Here is a 6,797-nt window from a genome sequence, read left to right on the forward strand (position 1 = left end):
CAACGTCGGCGTGTGAGGGAGACCGCATCAGTACATTTCTATAGTGAGCATCGTGACACGGCCTACGGCGTGACGCTTGACACCACCTACGGCGTAAATAGGAGACCCGGGCCTTAGTCCATCCATCCAAAGGTAGTCTTGAAGAGATCGCTATAAGCCATACAAATAAAGAGTACCTAAGTACTATCTAGGTATCTAAACAAATAATAACTGTGTGCCCCGACCGGGAATCGAATCTTTTCTTCGTCAGTCAGTGCCCTACTAACCGCTGCACCATCCAGTTGACTAGAATTATGTAAAAAGGTGAGGATCTCTACATGTCTCTACCAAAAAGCTTATCCTGGATCATTATGGATACCTAGGGCCTTACCACAAAAACTTAGATAGTATTTAACAGATGTTTAGCGCTGTCAAACGCCTACGAAATCTGTTAAATTCTGTTTTAAACACTTGCTAAACAGTTTTTAAAGTTTTTTGTGGTAGCCCAGCTAGACTCTTAATAGAAAAAAAAACTATTGCCTCTCGACCACCCTCAACTTGATGGGGCAATAAAAATTCAAAATGGCGCGACGGAATGACGAAATGAAGCGTGTTAAAATTGAAGTTTTGAATATAATTTAAATAAAAAGGGGTTAACGGATACCGGATATTGCCTTCCGTGGCGACTCGTCTTCCTGCAAATTGTAAGTTGCTTATCTACTATTTGAATTAGATGGGGGGTTTTAAAGCCAGATGCGTGTGAAATTGATGCCCACTTCGTTGCGTTCGGGTAGTTAGCTAGGTAGGTAGGTAGTACTAACTAGTATAAGTAGGTACTACGTGTGAAATATGCCCAGAACTAGTTTTATCACGAAAATGTTTTACTTTGGGATATGTTTAAGAATCCAATTTTAAGTGCAAATATGCAAAGTGAAATAAGTTGGTAGTTAACACCTCTGGACATAATTATAATTATGGGTTAATGGGTAGTTTTAGTGGTATACATATAAGTATATCTACTTATTTTATTATCTCGTTCATCTGTTACGATATTAGAATCTATGTAATAGAGTTCACTTGTTCAATCCGTCCACATTACGTCACGGCACAAACGAATAAAATACCAAGAAAAACTATCCCTTGTGTATAGTACCTTAGTACCTACCTACTACCTAAGTAGAGTTAATCAAATCAAGTCCTGAAACGCTAACTATGCAACAGAAACAAGTGCCAACGCCATTTAGCATTGTAGGACCTATACCCATGCGGAGACCATGTTATGTCATACCCAAAAAATTGCCAAATAAAACCTATGCTGGTGGTTAGGTAATCGAATTACCGAACGCACGTCCCTAAGCTTGCAGTGTCGTAAGATCACGGTTTCTGAACACAATATGGAAAGTATTAAATTGTTGGAGCAATTTCGGCGAGATCCGTCGAGCATGCTCCAGCTCACCCTACGGTTTGCAGAAAAAGAAGAAAAATTAGCGTTTTGGACGAGTATTCCATAGACTGTATAAACGAAATCCCCGAGTGACGCATCAACTGTTTTTATATTCGTCGGGTACATCCTGGGCAGTCAGCGACTGACGCTGTGACTAGCTAATCCTGTCACCACGGTGACGAACCAACAGCGTTGACAAATGCCAAGGTTTGGATTCGCAAAAACCAATCTGAAATTTACCGAATTGGGGAATTCTGAAAGCTGAATTCCCCACCATATAGGTACCAGCTCTAAGCGTTTTTCACTGAACCGCTAAGAAAAACACCGTGGATAAATGATTAACTAGCCAATCAGACTAGTTGTCAGTCTCTGACTGCCCTAGGTGCACAGGACCTACCTACCTAAGTATAAATAATTTGCACTCACGAGCTTCTGCATTGCTCGCTAGTGTAATAAGTGGGTTACAGGTGATACGTAAGGGTGCTTACATAGAGAATCGGGTTCCCCGTATCTACCTGTACCGGTAACCTGATTATGTAATTGTATGTGTGCGCTTTCGCATTATCGGTACCTGTACCGGTAACCTAACCTTAAAGTGAAGCCATGTCAATAAATATTTAATCAGTGGGTGATGATGATGATGCTCCGTTTGGTCGCTAATAAAAAATCTATCAAAGCTCCTCCTCAGAATTTATAGATAATAACTTAACAGAAAGTTTACACGATACTTGTAAGCGTCATCCGGTACCTACTCGAATTTTGACTTTCTGTCTCACACGTTCGTTCTATGAATTCGGGGCTAAATATCTATTAATTATTTCATGTGTGTGTGCAAATAAAGAATATTCTATCTATCTAATTATCTTCTGTAAGGAGGTCGAAGTGAGCTCCACTTCCCTGTGGATATTACAAACAACTAGGTACCCAAATAAGATCAAAAGCTAAGGTATATCACCCTAATTATATCAACAGTCACTTATGAACCATAATTATAGTTGTTATATTATACCTATTTCTTTGTAATACCTCATAATAGAGTAAGTACTTATTTATATTTATTACATAATGTATTTTGCGTCTGATCTAATATTTTCTTGATGATGGAGCTCCTATGACATTATTGTGCATCATTTGTTTATTTTCCATATTTCTCGCAATCCAATGGACGATCGACACAAATGGAGACAGCTATACTTTGTAAAATAACATGAGTCCTATGACGTTAGATTGCAAGATCCTTAGGTATAATATATCTGAGAAATAAAGTTCTGTTTCCCTTAAAAATAACAAATGACAATAAAATATATGGATTTGACAGCTGTCATAGGACTGATGCTATATTTTACAAAGGTAGTTTAGGCGCAGGACTGATTTACATGCATCCGAAAGCATGGATCATTTCACTTTTCAGACATCAGGTGGTCAGCCTTTGATGTTCTAATCAAACTTGGAACCACAATTTAGCTGGATTGTGAAACAGATCTTCTACCACTGACATACTATCTTAAAGCAAACTTCAGAAGAACCTTATCCGTCCAGAAACCGAACCCAGATATTTTTCTGCGTACCATACTCCAAGTCGAGACCTGCGTATAATTTTCCAAGTTCATACGTGATGCGTTCGTCACAAACCATGAAATTGTCACACTCTTACTTTCTTTTACGTATGTGATACAACAAGATACGAGGACGATATGACAAGCTTGTTTGCTAATCGTCCATCTTGATTCTTTAATTGCCGCCATTTTAATTTGCCTTGTCTCTGGATCTGGGGGTAGTGCACTTTGTTGTCTGGTGTGTTCGATGTTCGAGAATGTTTTCTTTATATTCATACTAGGTAGTTTATATTCGTACCATACTGACCAGGACGACCGACTGGTGTAGTGGTTAGTGACCCTGTCTGCTAAGCCGAAGGTCCTGGGCTCGATTCCCGGTCGTAAGATATTTGTACTCGGCTTGTACAAAAGTGGGACTTATTTAACCAGTGAACCTACAGAAGATCCGTAACTATATTATGTGACATCACAACAAAAACAAGAAATACTGTATTCAGCGAGTAGGTATTTCATCAAATTTTCATATGAAATCGATTATAAAGCTGCAAGCTTTTAAATATTTTTTTTTCATAGATTTTGTATATATTTAAATGGGTTAATTATTATCTCTATCCTCCACGGGACAGGCATTGCCTAGTGTGGGGGTCAGTACATCACCATCTCTTGTATATTTTTAAAGGAAATAAACATTTTTACTTTACTTTAGGACCTCTAAAATGAACGACGTTCATAATTATAAGTATCTAACCAAGTATTTTTTTATTGGTTATTCTATTTGCTTAGTCAGGTGGTTAGGTACTTCAGCCGTAGTAAGCTTTAAACGTTAACTTTAAAAGTAATTCGGTTAACGTTCATGCACATCTCATACTTTTAAGTACTCAGTAGACAGATGGATGTTATAAGTTTCGAATTTCTTGTAACTATACAGATTGGATTTTTACAGTGCATTTTCCATTTCATTTCCAATTTTACAGAGCATTTCAGCATTTCTATGTCAGTTGATGAGGTACTTAAAGCTTTCATTATGTAACCCACTCATGAAAAAAAACACCGGATCTAGTTCTATACTTATTATCTATGTACGTACTACGGCGGGTACATTGAAAGCTGCCTTCAGTGCAGCGATCACAGGATTCGATACTATTTTCGAATCTACACAAACATATGGAAAGAATAAATGTAATTTTTGGAACTGACAAATTTGCCTTACATTTCGACAGTGACAGTTGACGATACTCTTCTTTTTCCATTATATTTGTGTAGTTTCGAAAATAGTATCGAATCCTGTGATCGCTGCACAGGCAGATCGTAGATCACTGCTAAAATCTATCTATCCTCCTTGTATAATCAAGGTAAGACCACCTTTCAGCAACGTAAACTACGGACGAATCGCTTTCAGTATTCTTTGTACAGCAATTAACACAAGTGCGTCCACTTCATCGGCATTTTCGACGCCGTTTCTCCATATATTTACGACAATCCGTTTAGGCGATACGTACAATACCTATACCGATAGATGGACGCTTACATTAAAAAAAACCCCATGAGCGCCTCTCCGTCGGTGCCTGCCCCATTACAGATCATTTTCCACTTTCTCGGGCACCCAAATGCGTGCGCGCAGGCTACGCTCCCCAACGATCATGATTGTACACTCGGCGGCACGAGCTGTGCACGAGATCTAGTGGAAAATGATGGCTGACTCTGAACTCTAATGAAAGCTTCGGCATCGTATGCAACGGACGCATCGCAATTCAGTATTATTTGTAGTGCACGCAAGTGCGTCCACTTCATCGGCATTAGGTACCAACGCCGTTTCTCCATACATTTATGACAATCCGTTTGATCCGATACCTGATTTGACAGCGTAAAATTTTGAATAAGTGCTTCAGAATCGACTTCATTATAGCAATGACTTTCTAGTCTTTCAGGAGCTTCATGTCCACGATCTGTCCTATTTCAGGCTGTATATTTGTGTGTACAGCACTGAGTAGTTCTAAAACCATTTGTTCCACCGAGTGTACCGACTCTGATGACAGGCTCAATCAAGATCGCATCTGGGGCGTGATCCGAGGCGGTTTCACACTCGCGTCCACTCGCCTGACGCAACACAACAAATAAAACTAAACTAACACTCACGAGCAATGAAAAAGTTCCAGTGACAGTACCGCCAAATTACTCCTAAACCGAAATGCTAGTGTAGTGATATACAGGGTGTTGCAAAATTGGTATACTAAGCCGAAAACTACATGTGCAGCATGGTATATCTAAGCCCGAAACTGAAATCAGAATTTGGAAATTCGTGAAAAAAATATATTATTTTCCATAGTAAAAGTCACGTGACCAACAAAATTTCTATGGAAAATGAATATTTTTTTTCGCGAATTTTCAAATTCTGATTTCAGTTTCAGGCTTAGATATACCATGCTGCACATGTAGGTTTCGGCTTAGTATACCCTTTTTGCAATACCCTGTAGAACTAAATTACTGCTAAACGGAAACAGAGCTTAATGACGCCGTCTGCAATATTGGAGTACATTTAACAGCGCATCAGAATATTACCAACTGAAAACGTAAATATATTTTGATAAAATTCTGTTCTACTTATAAACTTTTAAAGAGGTTATTATGAGTTAACCCAGGTTAATCTACTTACAAATCGAATCATCAAGGTAATTACTACACTTTAGTAACTTCAACACACTGAAAAATTTCTACTCACAAAATGTCGACATCAAAATATTACCCCATTGAAGAAAACATTTACGTTTTAGTTGGTAATATTCTGATAGGAGCAGAGGAGTAATTTGGTGCTATGTTACTGGAATTTTTTCATAGCTTGCGAGTGTTTTTACCTTGATGATTCGATTGGTAGGTTAAACTGGGTTAACTCAAAAGAACCTCTTTTAAATTAATATGCTTAAAAAAACCTTGAAGGTAATAAATTAAGTTAGTAAATAAAACTTTCAATTATTATAAAATTACATGTATCTAGATAAACAAACATAACGACATCGACACAGCAATAAACCTACGCGTAATAAAAATAATGTCAAACACTGGCCACTAATTACAAGCTATAAAAAAGTGCGCGACTTTATTAAATAAGTAAAACGATCACAAAAAAGCTAGCGTCAATATGTAAAACGTGGTAACTGACATTTTCCTCCTACCAACGAAAATTTAATCGCCTTACCCGTTGATCTGGGAAGATCCCATTAAAGCCACGACTCTCCGGTTTGGACCATAGAGATGTAAACATCTTTCCGTCCCTCTCACAACTCCCTCGGAGCTAAGAGAGTGAGAGAGATGAAGCGAAGATGCTGCTTCAGAGCTAATCAGACGTGTCCACTGTCCGGCTCGCCTACGCATAAGTTCAGTTCAGTTCAGTTCAGTTCAGTTCTTTATTGCCTTAAATTACATGTATATTGTTAGTCTTAGGTACAATAATAAAAGTATCAATGTAATTTTACCGCTTTGGGTGTAGCACAAAATAACACAGCATGCATGAGAATATAAATAACAATTTAAGTATACACAATTAACATTATAAATTAACATTGCCTTGCATTAACATTATAATTTAACATTACATTGCATGAGAATAGAAATAACAATTTAAATAACCACAATTAACATTTTAAGTTAACATTGCCTATGATTTAATTACATATCATTCTTACAATTATTGTTTTCATAGCAAGATAGGTATATGTTATCGATTTTTAATAAAAATAATTTCAATTCTTAGAGATATAATAGTAAATAAATAAAAAATAATTAAAATCAATCATTATAAATCATTAAGTATATTGAATTTG

The sequence above is a fragment of the Plutella xylostella genome, chromosome 20 (genome assembly GCF_932276165.1).
Source record: "Plutella xylostella chromosome 20, ilPluXylo3.1, whole genome shotgun sequence".
Classification (NCBI taxonomy): Eukaryota; Metazoa; Arthropoda; class Insecta; order Lepidoptera; family Plutellidae; genus Plutella; species Plutella xylostella.